Here is a 21,564-nt window from a genome sequence, read left to right as displayed (position 1 = left end):
GATCAGTGTGAGCGCATTGTGATCAGTGTGAGCGCATTGTGATCACTGTGAGGGCAGAGTGATCACTGTGAGTGGAGGGTAAGTGGGTGAATGGTATGAGTGTATCAGGATCAGTTTGAGTGCAGGGTGAGGGAGAAAGTGAAGGGCGAGAATGAGGAGCGAGTTGTCTGAATGCAAGGTGCAATCCCAGGCACTTGAAAAAACTTAGCATGTTATTGGAGGCCATGTAGGGTTTCAAATGTGTTAAACTTTTGCTATTACGGCAGTAACCAGGGATCAGGGTGGTGGAAGAAAATAATGTGCCCATCCCTCAACAAACTTCCAATCTTATGATTAGAGTTGCCAGCTTATTATTTTGATGTCACAGATGGTATAACAATAAGCAGTTACCTAAAGCTAAATTTTCAGCACTTGTCTGTGTATACTTTGGACAGCAAATATAAATAGAAAGAACTTTTAATTGTTTTCTAGAGCTGCCTGAATGATACATGACTGATAATAAAAGTGAACATATAAAGAAAAGTCAGATTACAAATGAATACGTACAGGGCCGCTTTATGCAAGTGCAACAGGTGCGGCCGCACTAGGCGCTGACCTACGGAGGGGGCGCCAACCTCATGGGGAGGCGCTCTGTTTAGCAATAACTTATGAATGGCACATATGCCTGGTGGTTGTGAGAGAATCCGAGGAGGCAGTCATGGGGTGTGGGGGCACCAAACACAATTCTCGCACCAGGCGCCACCAGCACCAAAGCCGGCCACGAATACATACTATTTAGTGTCAAGACAGGCAATTTGCAGGCTGTTTAAACAACACATGGCTGGTTGGCATTTTCCGAGCCTGCCTGTGTAATTTCAAAAGAAGCTTTCAGGGACGCTTTAAGGATTTTGGGGGCCCTGGGTCAAATGTATTTTCGGGGACCCAGTTCAGACCAGCTTTGATTTTATGATCCAGTCTCAGCTCTTTCATGCCTTCTTTGGTCAAATACTAAATGTGTGTAAATCTGATATTCAGGGATAGTGATGTGTGTTTCAGTATTTAACACAACAGCAGTTCACTAATATTACTGCAAATAATGTCTGTCACACCCTCCCATTTCTCATATGTGAGGTCCAGTATTGATCTAAAATGAAAATTTTATATGGATGTTGCATGACACATAAACACTTTTTGTCTGCAAAATGTCTGTAATAGACTCTTACACATTAAAAATGAATGATAGAAAAACGCCATTTACAACATTGTGTTTAAAAAAATGTCAAGGCCATGAGGGCAAGACTCTGTAGAATAGAACTGGCTCTTTCAGTCACGCCCCCCAAACTCACCCCTCCCCCTTTAAAAGGCTGGGGACCTGGACCAGAGCCCACCTTGCCCAGAGCCCACCTTGCCCATACCTTGAAACGTCCCTGGAAACTTTGTCTCCTTTCTGGGAAGAGCTAACTCTCCCAGGAGGGGGTTAATTCATTAGAGCTGAAATGCTTCAGCTGCAATGGGAGGCAAGGGGTCTCCTCTGCTAAAACCGAAAGCGTGTCTGTTGGTTTGCTTTCGGTTTTAGCAGAGGAACCATCCTGCCTCCCACTGCAGCTGAAGCATTTCAGCTCTATGAATTAATCCCCTCCTGGGAGGCTTAACATAACAAAAGCATGGGCACTTCGTGCCCTATCGATTTCCCCTCCATCCTCCCTCCAGCCATACCGGAGTTCTCCAAGGGAACGAAGGTCAGATTACAGTGGAATGCGTGCCCCCCCCTGAGATAGTGTTGTGCCCCCCCAGGGGGGCCCCCGAACAGATTGAAGAACTTAGAGTTACTCACACATGTACCACTGAGGCATCCATTCACTCACCTAGACACCCATACACAAACTCACCCAGCTATACAGCCCTTCACTGATACTGACTTGAACACATATGTGCAGGGAATCATCCACTCACACATTTATGCACGGAGTCACACCCCCCACCCATCCACACAGACACTCAGGCACCCATACAGATACTCAGACAAGCAATCAATAGCCCATATAGATCCTCATTTAGCTGCTAACTAAACCATGCAACCGTTTACACTCCATCTGACAACCTAAACTGTGTGAATGTCTGTATCAGTCGCTAACACATGCATTAAGTAAAACACAATTAATCACTCACTTATACAGTCAGTCAAACACCTACTTAATCGTGCAGCCTGACACTTATACACCCATTCTTTAATACACCTTGGCATATATATATATATATATATATATATATATATATATATATATATATATATATATATATAAAACATATTTACATTTTATGGTAAACATCCTTTTCGACGCGGCCATTACAACGCAAGTTGTTACTCCGACTTGCGCTGGAGGGCGCTCTTGGTAAAGGAATAGTTTGATTTTCTATTCCAACACCTTCCCTACTGTTACTTGGGCTGGAGCTGGAATAGAAAATTAAACTAATCCACAATCCAGCGCCCTCCAACGCAAGTCGTTGTAATGACTTGCTTTGTAATGGCTGCGTGGTAAAGTACCCCAATCATTTTGATCGCGTTGTACTGACGTACATCCCATTTTATAGAAACACATAGTCACTGGATGATGTCATCAGTGATGTAATTTCAGAAGTCATCAGTGATGTTATCAGTGATGTCACTGACCATGTCATGAATGATTTAATATGTGACGTCATCAGCAGTGCATTGCGGGGGCGCGACTTATAGTTAGCTCAACTAACTATAACAGGGGAATGTCTATCGTTTTGTATGAGTGAAATGTCCAACAAACTATAACGTTCCTGAAACCTATGGTTTTTTCAGTGAATTTCTAAGGTTTTTTTAAATGCTAATTCCTAAGTATAATGTCTGTAAAACCTATGTTTTTTCAGTGAATATATATATATAACCAAAACAATCCCTACTTCACAAAGAAGAGAGCAAGCACACGAGGAGTACTGGGATAAGGCTTCTTTTATTTCATAGGGCCTACTTCGAACCAGCAAACAGGAATGACGCATTTCGGCTGACACAGCAGCCTTTCTCTCCCTCTCTCTCTCTCTCTCTCTCTCTCTCTCTCTCTCTCTCTATATATATATATATATATATATATATATATATATATATATATATATATATATATATATATATATATATATATATATATATATATATATATATATATATATATATATATCACGAAAACTTCCTTTCAAGAAAAGAGCAGTAACCCATGTGGAGGATTCAAAGGCACACATTATTGAGAAAGAGTCTTGAGTGAATGCATTTCGGCGTATCAGCCTTTGTCAGCGCTCCTCTCCGACCTCTTCATATGCTGTGACGTAGGCAACCCCTGCCTCGAAGGAGATGTAAGTACCTTGCTCCGCCCCCTGTTATTATTGAGCACACCTGTGTGGTCCTGTGGATCAGGACCTCAAGTCCCAGAATGCCTCTGTATGGTGCATGCCAGGTAAGGAAATGCTCGACGGTGTGACACTACCGGAGTGGGATCGAGAGCAGGCACAGTCGTGAAGCAAGTTGGGAGGTAAGGCAATTTCAAAGTCCAGTGCCCCCTCGAGTCCTACGCATTTAGTCGCAGCTGCCTCTCCGCCTGGGGTCCTTAACGGGGTTTGGCTTAGGAATACCGGTCACCCAAATCGGAAGTATGCATACCTTATATAGATGTTGTTTTTGTTTCATGGTGTCGAATTTTATATGCGTTTTGGGTGTGCAGTGTTTAACCATATGTATGTTTTAATTTTTGTGTTTTAAATATTTGAATAGTAGTTTTAACAATATATTTTAACTATGTTTTTATTTTATTTTTTAAATGAGATTTCTCATTTAAAAAATCATTTACAGACTTTTTTAAATGCATTTATTTTTTAAAATATATAAAAAATAGACAACTAATGGTGCAGTGTGGAAAATTAACCCTTGCCCTGATGAAATTGCCGTAAGTTCCCCCAGGGAATGAAACATGTCGTTTTTTAAGTGAGCAGACACACAGCACGGAATAAAGCAACATAGCAAGTGTTGTCTAGCTCAGTTTTAGATTAGGAATGGCAGTGTTTCAGTACAGATCCCGCCACTCCCTACAGGGTTGATACTGATGCATGTCCGGATAAGTGATCTGGAGCACTGGCAACACATGATACCACACCTAGCACTTTGTCTTTTTTCTTTTTTACTTTATCACAATTTGTGTTATGGGCTGGCAGTTGCTGATGATGAGAACCTGAGGATGCAGGCGAGTACCAGCCTGCAGACTCCCATGGTGTTTTTCCCGTGAGGCACTGCCAACCTTTTCTCACCTTTTTTCCTTTCTTACTTTTGTCTGGTTATTTCACGCCAGAGGGTGGGATAAACCACAGGAGATAGAGCTCACAGCTCAACCGATTTTAATAACTATTTGGTGATCCAGATCCCCTCAGAACAGGCGGTATAAGGATAACCGCTGGCTCGTCACACAAAGTTGGGGGCCTGAACATGAACATGTTTGGAGTGGTCACTGAGCAGTGTGTTCACCTTTTGAACAGGTCCATTGTTGTTTTTGATTGCATGAGTGGGGGGCGACCTGTTCTTTGCCCCCTTCAGCTCCTTGTTGTATGTGACCCATAGATGTGCATACCAATATTCAATGACTGAAACACATGAGCCCATGGCAAAGCATCTTTTAAAGCTGTCACTTTTACCCAAAAAAAGCTTATGGTTTATAGATTTTCCTTTAGAATCTCTGTATTTATTCAAGCACCAACAAGGTAAATTATTGCTAAAAGCCTGGATGCGGTAAAGGAAAGAGCACAATGTAAATATGGAAAATTCTGAATCTTTGTTTTACAAAGCCAGAGCAAAGCTTTTAATTCAGCCAGCTGAACAATACAGTCACCTAAAGTTCTGTATGTTTTTTTGCCTGAAAAACTCCATCCTTCATAACACCCTTTATTGCAGCGTATGCAGTTAAGTACTTGAACTTAGTACCAACCACGGGCCGGGCTGAACCATCGGTGAATATTATGAAACAATACTGATCTAGCGGCAACATTTCAGTAGACATCGGGAATTCTTGTTCATACTGGAGATATTCCTGTGTTCTTAGATATGGACCAACAATGTAATCCACATCAGTAGTTGTCAAGGAAGAGGCCCACTGGATCCATCCACAAAACAGATTTCTGCATTGGAATATAAATTCAATTTATAAGCAATCAACACAGTTTCTTGTTTATTAAACAAAATATACGTGTAACCATTGAAACCCACAATTATGTGCATTAATAAATTAGTAGAGTCAACACAGTTATGTAAGTGTTTAGACTCAAGCATATCTGTCTGTAAATTTTTAAGAATATTAGTATGTTCAGAAGTCAAATGTTTATCAGAAAAATCTGTACGAATTTAATAGTACAACTATCTAACCCATTGTACATAATATAGAATGTATGTTTTCCCAAAATTTAGAAATCTTAAAGGTGAATGAAGCTTTATCAAGCTATTTGGCAGTTTTAACAGAGCACATGTCTAAGAAATGTGGAGCCAGACTTTTGCCTACATTTGATTGTAAATATCCTACCTTTGTTTGTGTGCTGCTGCCATTCCAGCTGTTCCAGCCGAGGACCGGACACTGTGGGGGGCACTGCCTGGAGCCCGTTCTCTCTCCCGCCAAGCCTGCATTGCCGCACACGGTCTCCCCCTGCCGCCGCAGCTCCACACCAAAAGAGCGCGGCTGCAGCGGGGGTGTGGACTGCGGGGGACTACCAGGACCAGGTGCCTTTGCGGCGGGAAGCCGCCAACATCCGCGCCAGGAGGTGCATAAATTAGCGGGTTCGCGCGCGGGTCATGTCGGGTTAAGCCCGGGACAAGGGAGGGATCGTCTGAGGCCGTCCGAGGCCAGACGAGGCTGGGCTAGGCCCTCTCCCTAACATTTCAGATATTATGGTCAGTAGTGGTTTGTAGTAATTGCACGGTGGTGTTTGGCGAGTTTCAGAGCCCATTTGAAAGGACTATCTGCATCCACTTACTCTGAGTTACAAGAGCGTGTATTGTAACAGAAGGGCCTTGCCTATGTTTACTCTGGGCTTATGTTTTGTGTCCCCTATTTAGGTATACTGCATCGTATAATTGCCTGATTTTGGGGGATAAAGAAAGCAAATTAAAGTTGATGGTATATGATAGAGTGCTACACTTTTTATTCCTGATTGTACGCTGTAATCACCACTCTACCTAGGCCCATTTCAGTGCTTCCCAGATACTTAATAGCTCCCAAAACTACATGATAAAATCTCCTTTGAGAGCATTTGGACATTTTAAATTTTATAAGGTGTGTAGCGCAATTTGTGGGTCATGACCACTAAGTATAGTGGAGTGGGGCTAAAATCAGGGGTTGGGGTAAGTTTTGCTGGTACTATGGATGCCTTTCTGGTTAGAACTGGGAATATGCTCCAGCAGGAAATAACGCTAACTGAGAAACGGCTTTCATTAGGAGTCTATGCTGCTCAAAAAAGATCCTCTATGGGCCATATTCAACTTGTTAAATCCCCAGAGATTATGGCTCAACCTTTAATTGATGTAGATATTTTAGATCATTTACAGGGGGCTACAGGGGGAATAGCCCTGAGTCCAATAATTGAAGTGAGGACTGGGCATAATCAAACATTGGTTGAGTGTATTACTGATGTGGCAAATGCTGTCTCTGTGGCTGTTCAAGATAGGAGTTTGACACCTCTAAATCCCCCTATTGTGTCCAGTCGTCCTGATGATATTCCCTCTGACATTAACATCCACGCAATTACTAACACGAGGGAAATTTGTGAGACTCGATCCACTAGGCCAAAAAGGCCGGCCAGTGAATGTATTGGAGCAAATGGCGCGCGGGTTGAGCCCTTGGCAAAACGTACAAGGGGTGGCCCAGCAACTCGGCCACAAAATAAGACCAAAAGGAAAAGTGATGCCCCTAAAGCTAAACCGACAAGTATTTTTGATGCCAGGCATGACCACGAGGAAGCTGTTACCTCTACTGTAAGTGACCCATGTGATCCAGGGGGCTCTCAGGCTTTCTGGGTGTGCATGCTCCTGAGGCGGAAGCCGGGAGATAACGCTCGTGAATATTATTTTTAAAAAAAACTTGCAAATTGTATTTTAACTTTGTTACACTCACCCTGTTCTTCTGTATTCAGGCATTTCCCCCCAGAATTCTTTGTGTTAGCTACCCCCGCGCAGCGGATCTCAGTGCTGCTGCGGGATTGAAAACCTCTTTCGCCGCCATTCCCCATGAGACCATAGGCCACGCCCACTGTTGGGAGGCCACGCCCCCTGCACCTGGCATCTACATAAGTCGCACTGACTTCTAGTGCGCGGTAGAAGTACTTTGCTCCTGAGGCGGAAGCCGGGAGATAACGCTCGTGAATATTATTTTTAAAAAAAACTTGCAAATTGTATTTTAACTTTGTTTCACTCACCCTGCTCTTCTGTATTCGGGCATTTCCCCCCAGAATTCTTTGTGTTAGCTACCCCCGCGCAGTGGATCTTAGCGCTGCTGCGGGATTGAAAACCTCTTTCGCCGCCATTCCCCACGAGACCACAGGCCACGCCCACTGTCGGGAGGCCACGCCCTCTGCACCTGGCATCTACATAAGTCGCGCTGACTTCTAGTGCGCGGTAGAAGTACTTTGCTCCTGAGGCGGAAGCCGGGAGATAACGCTTGTGAATATTATTTTTAAAAAAAACTTGCAAATTGTATTTTAACTTTGTTTCACTCACCCTGCTCTTCTGTATTTGGCCATTTCCCCCCAGAATTCTTTGTGTTAGCTAGCCCCGCGCAGCGGATCTTAGCGCTACTGCGGGATTGAAAACCTCTTTCGCCGCCATTCCCCACGAGACCACAGGCCACGCCCACTGTCGGGAGGCCACCCCCCCTGCACCTGGCATCTACATGAGTCGCGCTGACTTCTAGTGCGCGGTAGAAGTACTTTGCTCCTGAGGCGGAAGCCGGGAAATAACGCTTGTGAATATTATTTTAAAAAAAACTTGCAAATTGTATTTTAACTTTTTTCACTCACCCTGCTCTTCTGTATTCGGGCATTTCCCCCCAGAATTCTTTGTGTTAGCTACCCCCGCGCAGTGGATCTTAGCGCTGCTGCGGGATTGAAAACCTCTTTCGCCGCCATTCCCCACAAGACCACAGGACACGCCCACTGTCGGGAGGCCACGCCCCCTGCACCTGGCATCTACATAAGTCGCGCTGACTTCTAGTGCGCGGTAGAAGTACTTTGCTCCTGAGGCGGAAGCCGGGAGATAACGTTTGTGAACATTATTTAAAAAAAACTTGCAAATTGTAATTTAACTTTGTTTCACTCACCCTGCTCTTCTGTATTCGGGCATTTCCCCCCAGAGTTCTTTGTGTTAGCTACCCAGCGCAGCGGATCTTAGCGCTGCTGCGGGATTGAAAACCTCTTTCGCCGCCATTCCCCACGAGACCACAGGCCACGCCCACTGTCGGGAGGCCACGCCCCCTCCCCATAACTATGAGCATTCCTCGTGCGCGCAGCGGACGAGCGCAGCGGGCGCGCCGCCAGCGCGCCAAAGGCAAGCCCGTCTGCGCCCGTCCGCGACCTACCGGGACCAGGGGCCACCCTCCCTGCTCCTGCTCTAACTTATACCTCAGCTCAGCTACTTTCATTTATTAAGATTCAGTCCATCGCCCCCTCCCTGCTTCAGCGCACAATCGCCCTGGGTATCTCTGTCCCTTCACCCTTCTCGTCCAGATCTACGTTGCTCACTCCCCGGTCACACGTTCCCCCCCTCCTGCCCCTCCTCCCCTCTCTCCCCTCACTTCGGCCTCTGCCTACCTGCTAAACACCAGATCGGCTGGTAGGCACCAGCTCAAGCTCTTTAACTTACTGGACACCGAGGCCCCTGATTTTCTGTTTCTCACAGAAACTTAGTTCTCGGCCGATTCCCTCCCTGACCTACTGTCCACTCTCCCCGACTCTTATTACGCCCTTCACACGGACCGCCCCGCCAGTAAAGCCGGTGAGGGGGTGGCGATGATAACTCGCTCCAATTTTCAGTTCCAGCCTCTTCCCCACCCTCCCATACTTGGTGTTGATTTTTTAGTTGCCCGCTCAGTCAACCTTTTGGCCCCCCTCACAATAGTCCTAATGTACCGACCCCCACAGAACATGCCTTCTTTTGTGCCTGCTTTACAGGAACTCTTGGCTACGCTTGTGGTCAACAACTCATCTGTGCTCCTTTTGGGAGTCTTTAACTACTGGCCGGACGACCCCAGGGAAGACCAGTTCTCCAAGGACTTCTCCGCTACTCTTCAGTGCCTTAACTTCCTCCCCCACGTTCACTCCCCTACTCACGTCCATGGTCATATATTAGACCAAATATGGTCAGCTAGCTGCACCATCCTTTCCCCCACTGTTCTCCCATGCACCTGGTCGGACCACTTTTTGATTTCTTTCTCCATTGAGCTTGAAGCACCAGAGAAACTCCTCTTGCCCAAGAACATCTCAGCTCGCAATTGGAATCGGGTTGATCTCAATTCTCTCGGTGCCTCTCTCGCTTCCCCTCCCCCGATCTTCTTAACCTTTCCCTTGATCTTCAAGTAGGCGCCGTTAATCATTGGCTGTCCTCTGCTTGTGACCTGGTTGCCCCCCTCAGGAAAGTCAAGGCTTGTCGCCCCCATGATGCCCAAAAGTGGTTTACGGACAAATTGAAAACTCTTAAACTGGACCTTAAGCGCTCTGAACGCCATTGGAGGCGCAACTACTGTCCTCTCTTGTGAGCTAAATATAAGTCTCTTCTAGCTAACTATAAGAGGGCTATCCTCTCAGCTAAAACCACTTATTTCTCTGAGAAAATCACCTCATCAGCCAACAAACCCAAGGAGATTTTCTCCATAATTCGCAATTTAGTTGCTTCTGATAGGGCCAACCCTAACCTCATCCCTTCCCAAGCTCTTTGCTCATCCCTGAATGATTTTTTTTAGAGAAGATTGCAAAGATCAAATCTAACATCCCTTCAGTATCTTCGCCACCCCCGTCCCCTGCTCTCCCCCCACTATCTTCCTCCCTTGACCAGTTCCCCCCATCTCTCTGGATTCCTTTCTTGAGCTTCTCCAGAAAGTGAAGTCAGGCTGACTGTGTTCCAGCTCGCATTCTGAGAGAGCTCTTCACTCACTGCCCCGATCCCCCCTTTCCCTTCTTAATGCTTCTATCTCCTCTGGCCTAGTCCCGAAATCCTTTAAATCGGCCATAGTCTTCCCCATCCTAAAAAAGCCCGGCTTAGACCCCTCCCTCCCGTCCAACTTCAGACCCATTTCCCTTCTTCCATACCTTGGGAAGATCTTGGTGAGCTATATTACATCATGTCTCTCCACTTTCATTGAGGACAACCATCTTTTGGCCTCACACCAAGCGGGATTCCGCCCGGCCCACTCCACTGAGTCAGTGGTCCTGTCCGTTCTAGACGAACTAAAGAGCAAGACTGACTCTAATCTACCCCAAGCCTTGGTGCTCCTTGATTTGTCCGCTGCGTTTGACACGGTCGACCACTCCATTCTTCTCGACCGTGTCCGCGCAGCGGGCGTTCAGGGCACTGCTCTCTCTTGGCTCGCCTCTTTTCTTTCAGAACAGACTCAGGCGGTCCATCTTTCCGGTTTCACTGCCCCCACCCGCTTGGTTCCATGCGGGGTCCCCCAAGGTTCCTCCCTGTCCCCCCTTCTCTTTAATCTCTACATTCACCCTCTCATTCTTTCTCTTCTTGACATGGGGGGTCTCCCGGTATAATTATGCGGACGACCTCCAGTTAGTATTTGATCTTTCCTCTCCCTCAGATTCCCTACCTAAATTCCATTCTACCCTAGCTTTCATCTCTGAGTGGATGAACTACAACCAACTCAAACTCAATCTGGACAAGATGGAGTTGGTCCTGATTGACCCTACCACCTCCCGTGGTCTGCTGCCTTTTGGCCCTCCACCTTTGGCCCCCCGCCCATACCAGCGGCTTCTGCTAAGACCTTGGGTATTAAAGTCAGTCGAGACCTCTCCATGCATGCCCAGATTAGTTCAGTTGTCTCCTCCTGTTTCCTTTCCCTCCGGATTATTCGGAAAGTGCCCGTTTCTTTTCTTCTGATGCTCTTAAAGTTATTATTTTGGCAATGATTCTTTCTCGTCTCGATTACGGGAATAGCCTCTACGTGGGCATTCCGGCCTACGAACTACGCCGCCTTCAGGCTATTCAGAATCAGGCCGCCCGTCTTATCCTTCACCTTCCCAAGTCCCTCCACATCACTCCTGTTCTGAAATCCCTTCATTGGCTCCCCATTTGCCAGAGATCCCTTTTCAAGATGGGTTGTCTGGCCTTCATGGCTCATGCCCGTATTGCCCCGGCCTTCATTATTTCCCTCATCAGCCCCTACACTCTCAACCGTGCCCTCCGTTCCTCAAATCAAGCCCTTCTCAGTGTTCCGCGCTTCCGCAGATCCAAAACTGGAGGCACTAGATTCTCTGTACTAGCCCCTCGCTTTTGGAACAGTCTCACACTGTCCATTAGATCTATTCCAGTCTACCTACAATTCCGCAAGGCCCTTAAGACCTTCCTGTTCTCCCAAGCGTACCCCTGCTGATTTCCTCTCGGTAGAATTCCACTCATCTCAGCCTTCTACTTTAGCACCAGGAAGCCGCTAGGTCATAGTGCGCTCTATCAAGAATTTTTAACTTCAACTTTAACTTCAACTGCATGGAGTCACTGATATCGTCTTCTCTTGCCCCCTTTTGGTCCAAGCTAGAGGTCTTGGGGGCATATTACCAAGCAACAGCGATAATTATCGCTATTGCTTGGTTAGAGACAAAAATTTACCGCTAAGCTGCGGCGATTTTTATCGCAGATAAACCTTGGTATTACCAAGGTTTATCGTAAATGCGATAAAAATCGGCCGCAATGCATGAATATTGCTGAAAAGTCAGCGATATTCATGTATTACCGAGCTAATGCTCTTAGCCATGTTATCCACCTCCCATTGGATAACATGGCTAAGAACTGCTCAGGGCAGGTGTTAGCTTTTGGAGATATTCGCACTTAGCGCGAATATCTCCAAAAGTTGGTAATAGGAGATAGCGATGTTAGCGAGTGTTTCCAGTCGCTAACATCTTGGCACGCCCACTTTGCATGTCATTAGTGATAAATATCACTGACATGCAAAGTGGGGCCCAAGATGGTCGCTATCTCCTACTAGCTGTCGCTAACTGGTGTTAGCGACAGCTAGGTAATAGGGAGATCATTTTATCTCCGCTTTCTTGGCTTTTAAAGCCAAAAAAGCGGAGATAAACCCCCTTGATAATATGCCCCTTGGAGAGTAAGATTAGTAGTTTGGCAGAAGAGTTTAAAGAAGGAAATAGCGTACACCAATCACATGTGAGGGGCGAAGGCATACTCTCCACTCCTACAGGGACTTTAGAGTTAGGTGGGACTTTGGGCAAGCAGGGATAATTTTACCGCTGTAAACCCTCCGAACATTGGGAATGTTAGGAAAGTTGCCCTAAAACCACTAGTGTCAGATGGGAGTGTGCCTCTTGATAGCCAGACATGAGCAGTTAGTGAATCACAGCAGGTTTTAGCCCAAAAAAGTAATCTACAACACCCAGGGGTGAATCACGTGCAAGCTGTGAATAACCCAACTGGACCGAAAACCGTGCCCAAAACAGGGCAAGCATGTGGGCCTGATAACCAAATCCACGCTATGGGCCAAAACCAGCTCAAGACGTTATAGATTTACCCCCAGCAGCAAGCCCCCTGGTGGTAGTCTTGGCTGGCGTCCCCCCATTGAGGGTAGACCAAACTGAGACCTGGGCCGAGCTAAAGAACAAAACTGTGGATTGGCTTATTAAGCACAAAGGCTTTAGACCCTTTCTTTCAAACCATATATTAATGGTCCATAGAGTGGCCTGGCTTGGGAACTCGCCTAAAAAAATAAGGGGCGACTGTGTCATTATTAATTTTAATAGGTGTGATTTTGTTCAAACGGTTTTGGAAGCATAGGATTATTCTTTTATTACCACATGTATTGCTGCTCTCCATTTGGGCTCTTTTTATAAACCACAAGCAAGATTACAAGGGGGGATTAATTTACCAACTCCGGTCTCAAACAGATACGAGGTTCTATCTGGTTTAGACGACCAAGGATGACTGCAGGACAGGCATGAGCCAGAAATGATACAGCCAGTTACTAGACAAATGACAGAGGGGAGTTTGACGCCTATCATAGCTGATCATGATACAGACCCCACTCACCGGCCCACCCAATCCAATTTAGTGAGTACATTGACCTTGGGGGAAAATATACCAGGGCAGACCGCAACCGCGAATAAAGTAGAGATCCTCTCATGGAACATCGCTGGGTTGCGGCCAAAAAGAGGGGATATAAATTGGGAGGGCTTTCTGTATACATGTCATATCATTGCGTTGCAGGAAACATGGGAGGCTAGAGACAGTTACCATTTAGATGGTTATCTTTCCTTTAATAAGTTTGCAGAACCATCGTCAATGGGAAGATCGAGGGGGGACTTTTGTTATTATTTAGTTTAAAATTATTATATAGCCCAGAGTTAGTTGTGTCTAATTCTCCAAATATTTTAGCAGTTAAGTTGGAGGGAAATAATAATCTCCCAGCCTTACTACTGGTAAAGTTTTATAATTCTTTTACTAGGGCAGATGAATTAGATCATTTAAAAGCACTGTCCTCTTTTTTTAGACGACTTTGAAGCAAAAAATGATGCTCCTTACCATCTTATAATTCTTGGAGATTTTAATATCCATATCTGTCACTTAAATTGCTTGCAAAGTATTGAGTATGAATTCGCCCCGCAGGGGCTCACACATTTTGAGCATACGAGAAGCGGGTCGTATCTAGAGAGTCTTTTAGCTGCCCACTACTTGTTTTGCACTGAGCAATCAGACATTTTAAACCCGATTCCAACCTATATAGGCCAAGGCCATGACAGTATTATTGATTACATTCTAGTGTCATGTCCCTTGATGGACTGTATTGGCTCTTTTAGAGTTAGACAGGTTGGGATGGGTGATCATAATCCCCTCGGGATGGACATTAAAATTGAGGCCCTTAAATGTGAGTCCCCTCTGACTCATCTCAAATTCTAATATAGTTTCTAATTGTCAAGGTCGAAGGCTGATATGGGAGGTAATTGCTCCGGCGGATTTTCTTGGTTACTAGTATAATAGTAACCGTGAAGATCTTAGCCTCTGTTCTAATATGGGCGCTGAACCCAAAGACATTTTAGGTGCATTTGACCGCATCACTAATCAAATAGCGGTCAATCTGACTCGGCGGGGCAAACGAAGGCCAAAGAAATAAAAAAATTGGTTTGACCAAGTATGCACAACTGCACACAATACCCTAATGGTGGTCCTGAAGGATCCTGTAAGGGATACTATTAGGATCACTGAAGCTAGGAGGATTTATAAAAAAGCAATTAAATCACGGAAAATCGAGCTTAAGGAGATGGCTTGGGACGAGCTTAGTGAAGCTAGTACCCTAAAAAGCAGTACCCATTTCTGGAAAGTAATAAATAGTCCAGTTTTTGATGAGGCAGACAATAATATCAAGGACTGCCTCATCTCTCCAGAAAGATGGGTGGAACATTTTAGTGGCCTGTACTCCGTAAGTACTCACCTGTTACCTACTCCTCATCAGGCCCCAAAAATTATTTTCCGAGAGGAGGAAGTTATGGAGGCAATTGCATCCACAGCCAAGGGGAAAGCACTGGGCCCGGATGGGGTCCCAGCGGATTTGTACAGGGCTGATCCAAGTGTGTGGGCAAAGATTTTAACTTGTGTTTTTAACCCCTTCCATGCTCATGACAAGGTCAGCTCGTCATGGGTGTTACCTGTGCTGTGCGTTTGACGAGCTGACCTTGTCATGAGCAATGGTGATTGAATGAATGTAGCACAGGAGGGGAAAACCCCATAGCAGCAAAGGTGTTAATGCTGGTCCAAGGCTGGTTTCCCAGCGTATTGGGGGAAAGCAGTCATAGTCCCAATATATAAAAAGGGTCCAAGAGAAGATCCGACCTGTTACAGGCCAATCCCACTCTTGGACTCTGCTGCTAAGATTATGGGAAAAGTTATATTAGCGCATCTCACAGATTAGCTGGATGATAACTCCATCAATTCTGACTTGCAGTATGGTTTCAGACAGGGGAAAAGCACGGTAGGCCAATGCCTTTATTTACATTTGGTCATAGGAAAGTACACGGTTGTAAAGCAGGGGGACATCCATTTGGCTTTTATGGATTTGTCCACTGCTTTCGACCTTGTAAGTAGGCAAAAGTTATGGGCCTCCCTTTCTGACATTGGGGTGGTTCCTACTTCAGTATCCTTCCTGGCTGATATACATGCGAACAATACTGCAGCGGTCCGTTATAATGAAAATGGGAGTTTAACTGAAGCGTGGCAAGTTAAACGTGGAGTAAGTCAAGGATGTATCCTTGCCCCTTTACTGTTCTTGCTTTATATAAATAACTTGGGAGATGCATTAATATCATCTTGCAAAGATATCCCAAGAGTAGGTTTAAAAAAGATCCCAGCATTACTATTAGCAGACGATGCAGTTTTGGTGGCTAGAGCAGCAAGAGCGCTGCAATTGTTTTTAGATCGTTTTATTAGTTTTATGGACTCTCTCAATTTGATAACCAATTTCAAGAAGTCACACTCTGTGACGATAGGTGGGAAGCGGGCGAAAAAGGCAAGATTTTTCTGCAAAGGACTGGAACTCACTAAAGTACCAACCTTTCCATACTTAGGGATAGTATTTGATGAAAGAAGGTCATGGGTTATGCAGCGTACTCTCAAAAAGAACAGCCTATCTAGATCTACGGGGGCCGTCTTGGGATTTGCAAGGCGGATAGGTTCAAAGCTACTCCCAGCCCTCATGAAAATATATAATGCAAAGTGTGTTCCCATGGCGTTTTACAGGAGTGAGGTATGGGGCTACACAGATGCTAGTGAAATACAAGTAGCAGAAAATATCTTTTTACGAAAATTGCTGTCGCTCCCAGCATCTGCTGCTACTTTCAACATACATGAGGACGTGGGCGTTTGTTACATCCAAGATCAGATAGCTGTGGCCCCAATATTAGGTTGATTAAGAATTTGGGCGCAACAATCACCTAACCTAAATCAATTGATAATCCAGGACTGTATGTCTCTAGACAGAGCCCTTGACATCCCTCGGCTCAGATATATTAAAACACAAATGGATATATTGGGCAGCCCTGACCTGTTCAAAACCCGAGGGCGTTAAGCAAGGTGGCTATTAAAGCCATAAAATCCCAGTTTCTAAACAGGTCAATGTCATTGAGGGAATAAGGGGAGCTTTGTAATGCTAAGCACAGGAATAGGAATTCAGCCATACTTGACCTATATAAACAAGCCATTTCATTTGTTTGTATTGACAAGATTCAAGTATAATATGCTCCCATGGCTATTATCCTTCCCAAGAGGTTTTTCAAAGGAAGGATTTCTTGGGCCCTGCCCCTGTGATAACTTCTCAGAGCAGAATACTTTACATATGTTTTTTTCTGCGATTTTTATGTTTTAATACGCGATAAATTTATATTGCCATTGTTAAAGGGTTGCAACTTTGAGCAGGTTAGGCCGGCCTTAGCATATTTGCAATGCCTGACGTCCCCGTTGGTGTGCTTTGGGGTAGCTAGCTACATCACGGGGGCAATTAGACGAAGAAATAATATGCAGTAATTGTCACATCAATTCCCCATCTTTGTACATATAGTGACTTTATGAAAGAGGACATTTTTATTCATATGAAATTTATTAAATGATTAGGGAATTTTAGAAAGCATACTCAATGGGTGACAATATATTTCTTTTTAAATTATTTATTTGAACAACAAGTATTATTCTATCGTGAGGTTAGGCAATTTAAATGTTTTTTTGCATTAATCATAAGATATGCATATTTGTATACTGTCAATTACATTTAATGATTGTATGTAATGTATTTTTATGCTATGAAATTTTGTGTTGTACTGTGCTTTGATGGTTTTACATTTTTAACCCAATAAAGCTTGTATTGACTTGACTTAACTTGACTTGACTTGACAGATTGTAAATATCCTAAAAATAAGACACTGAGAAAGGCAATTATAGACTTTGAAAAATTTAATTTATAGTCATGATCAACAAATCCTGGAATTATGTGATCCACTCTGACCAAATATGTGTTTATATTATCATCTGTGATGTAAATATCAACATGAGACACTGCTTATGAGTCAATTTCTTGTCAAATTGTCATCACTCAGGCTGTAAAAATACCTGGATTGTTCTAATACTCTTGTGGGAGTCAACAAAATTGCAGTAGGGCCCCGAATGCCGAGAAAGCGGTTACATTTCAGCTCTCAGGGACTATATTTCTTATGAAATATATTATTTATTAAGGCTGTGTGTTGTGAATTTTGTACCACAAAGGTCTGTGTGTAACTGTTTAAATGGTGATAGTCTAAGATTAAACAATAAGAATGTTCTGGTTTAATCACAGGAAATAATTGTCTATTCATAGGGGAGACAAAAGGCTCAATCACAGCTTGATATTTTAATTGTGATAGAATCTCCCTACTTGCGCATTTAGCTTCATGGTTAATAGGATATTGTGCCTGAATGTGTGGGTTGCCCCTTACAGGTATAACAAGATAAGGTGAGACTTTAACCCAGCCCGCCTGATTACAATATAAAGCTGGGGCTTGCGCAAGCAGCCCATTCTGGAGCATATGCTGCATTCACCCACTCTGGAACAAAACGGAAAAGGAAGGGCTGATTTCATCCTTCCCTTTTAAAATATTTCTAATAAACTCTGGTGGAAAATCAATCTCACCCAAGAGAATTTTGTATTCAGTGGTTAATTTCTGCTAGAAAATTACTTAAATAATCAGTGGCATATCGCCCTCAATTTGAATGTCTATCTGGAGGGCTAAGCTTCTGATCAGGGGGTTCAACATGCACATAGTCATCAGTCGGTCTCGTCACCAGAAACTCTTAAAGAGTCAGGTGAATTATTGTGACCTTTGCTGCACTGTCGAGAAGAGTTCATTCACACATCTTTTTCTGAAGAAGAGTTCTGAGCATTCATGGGATTTTTAGTGGAAATACCTGCCACTTTCTCATTTTTAAACTGCGCTTTTTGTTGTAGAAGCTTTTTCTTCTTTTTTATAAAGATGTCAGATGAGCGTTGTGAGTCAGTGTTTTGTTTCACTTACTCCTCCTGAGACACTGCTTATGAGTCAATTTCTTGTCAAATTGTCATCCCTCAGGCTGTAAAAATACCTCAACCCCCTATCCCTGAACAGTTGTCTGGAGAGTCCTGCAAGGTACGAGAAGGACTTGCATCAGAATACTGATATCAATCTGGCTGTTTACTTTTTATCATGTCACATAAATAATAATAGTTCTTGAAGACTTCAAATGCAGAGATCCAGTCTGTTTTTATCCCAGGGTGTTTTAGGAGACTCAGGTGCCTGCTTGGTATTTCTGGCTTCTTACTTGCCTGTAATTTGTGGCTTATTAGGCCTAACTCTCAAACAATCTCGACCTATAGAAGTATAGGTTTCAGAGAATACTTCAGGTAGATTGCATTTCTGATCCTCATTGGGTACTAAAGCAAGCTATTAGTGTATCGCTAGAGAAGCTGACTCCTCCTTGATATTACTCAAAATAATTGCGGGCACTGTGGCAAAGTTGCCAATGAGTTACATCCTCAAGTCTAGGGTAAGGGATGCTCCATGTTCAGTTTGAATCTGTTTAAGCACCTTAAGCAAAACAGCAATTGAAGGAGTACCATGAGTGATGGTATACAGGGAAGCAAATACAGCTCCCCACGTATTACACTACTCAACTGGGGGAACCATACTATACTATGTGAAGACACAAAGGGGCCGATGTAGGTAATTCCTATTTACCTACTCTTAAATACTGAATCATATCGATTCAGTATTTAAGAGTAGGTAAATAGGAAGGGGGCAGATGTAGGTAATTCTTATTTTAGAATTACCGGATCTGTAAGATTCGGTATTTACCGATTCTGTAAATACCGAATTGATATTTCCTATTGATTCCTATGGGCCTTGAAGCCCATAGGAATCAATGGGAAATACCGATTCGGTATTTACCGAATCGGTAAATACCGAATCCTGCAAGGGTGAACGGGGTGTCACTTTGACACCCTGTAGCACCCCAATTCCAGGCTTGTGTGCCATGTGGCACACATACATGCCCTAAGGGCATGTCTGTGTGTCACATGGCACAGGTGTACATGCCCAGATGGGCATGTACACCTGAATTCGGTATTTTACCACCCAATTGTATTGGGTGATAAAATACAGAATTTTGAAGACCTGTAGCACTGTAAACAGTGCTACCTACATCTGGGATTTACAGAATCGGTAACATTACCGATTCGGTATTTGACAGAATCAGTAAATTTACCGATTCGGTAAATTTACAGATTTTGTAAAATAATGGCCCCTACATCTCAATCACCAAATACCGGTCGGTAACGGCCAAATTCGGCCGTTACCGACCGGTATTTGGTGACCTACATCGGGCCCATAGTGAGATTTATAAATGTATCATGAGGTCGCGCATGGGGAGAAAACTGCCTCAAGCTCATTTGTTTTTTGTGCAATCCAAAATTCAATTTCATCACGTTTGGCTGGGATCTTACCCCTAATGGCATGTATAATAATTGAGCAAATTGCAGGCACAGCTAACTGTGCCTGTCCAGGCAGAGGAACACTAGCTGGGGCAGTAGTTAATGTACAGATAATGTACTGTATCAGATGCCATTAGATTATAATCAAATGGTTCAAGAGAGGCAGCGTCTCTTGCTGTACTAATGTATTTTGCATGGAAAAATGACGATTAGCCTGATAAGATTGTCCAAGTTCCCCAGTCTTATCTTTTCAAGTGTATGTGGGAGGGCGCTGTGGAACCAATTGGGATGTTCCTGATAAGTTAATGGTTCTTCTAAATACTCATAAGGTCCACATGCTGCTGGAACAGGAGCCTCATCGTATGTGTGAAATGTTTGTGAATTTACATCGACTGCAGGAAAAGTAAGAAATAAATAAAATAAAATGCATTTATACACTTTATGAGCTTCAACCATGAAGGTAACAAGTCCACCGCTATTGGTGAGCCCATATCTAGTTACATTATTAGTTACTGCTTGTCTGTCATTACTAGCAACAACAACTGCTTGCACTATCATTTTAATGAATGGAATTCAAAGAAACGAAAGACTATAGGGGACTATCCTTTTAAAACCTCAAGCTTGATCAACCTGCAGGAATAAATAGGTCCTAGCTATCAAACTGAGGATAAACCCTGATCACCATAGACCTCTTCATATGAAGGCAAAAAAGGAGTTTTGTGCACACTAGATAAACTACTCAGGAGACCCATTAAATGGGTACAAAACCTAGAATGTTGATGGTGCCATGTTACAAGGTTCCTACATATTTTGTAGGACTGTGTAGTAGTTCAACAAAAACTTCCCTATATAGAGACTGAGTCTACTCATATCATCAGTAAATGTTGGTTTGGCTAGCTCACAGTACTACATCTAAACTCCTAAACCACCAGAGTTGTAGATGGTGTCAGTAAACTCAAACGTTACTACTCTTAAACATAAGGAATACTATCTAACCCTTTTGTTTGTCATGTTTGCATGCTCAAAGTTTTACAAAGAAAAAAAGCAATAATACATTTTCAATTGTTTATTGAAAAGATCTAATTCTTATAAGTAAGACATGAACTGCAATTATTAGGCAGATTATCCACATCATTGTTATAAGCATTATTACAATGGTGAAAACGGCAAACAATTCAACAGTGTAAATTGTTCAGAATATTACTCCTATATTCGTACGAGAGCATGATGGAAGTATAGTTAAGCCATACTCGGTTGGAATGATCTAACCCATACCTTGATATAATTCTTCTGGAAGCTGACCTCAGTGCATTGACAAAGGCAAGCCATTGTGGTGTGCAAGCCTTCTCTGGATGAATGTCGGGGCCTGCGGGCTGAATCTCATTTGCAGCTCTCTGTAGCATTTATAACTCCAGTGCGAAGTGCTTCCCACCAACTTCAGCAAGGGCAACGCTTAAACAATAAAACACCAGTCTTAATACATTCTGAAAGATGCAGAATAACAACTGTACTTAGGGGCCCATTAGAATGTTGGGCGGAGGCACCACCGCGGTGCTGAAGGTGGCAGAAAATGTCATTTTCCACACGCCAGCAGCTGTCCTCACGCCTGCTATATTAGTATGGTTATACATAGCCCATTTCTCGTCTGCCGCAGTGCGACGTAAACCGCCATAAAAATGCACCCACCACTGCGGTGGTGGGAGCCAATAGGGACTCACCCCCGTGCGGAATGACGTCCCGACCGCCGTACAAATCAGAATGTCCCAAAAAGCCAGTCACACCGCAGCAGAGAAACCGCCCAACCAAAGATGGTGGAAGCACAACTGCGGAG

Source organism: Lissotriton vulgaris, chromosome 5, assembly GCF_964263255.1.
Source record: "Lissotriton vulgaris chromosome 5, aLisVul1.2, whole genome shotgun sequence".
Taxonomy (NCBI): Eukaryota; Metazoa; Chordata; class Amphibia; order Caudata; family Salamandridae; genus Lissotriton; species Lissotriton vulgaris.
Note: the sequence above shows the minus strand (reverse complement) of the source record.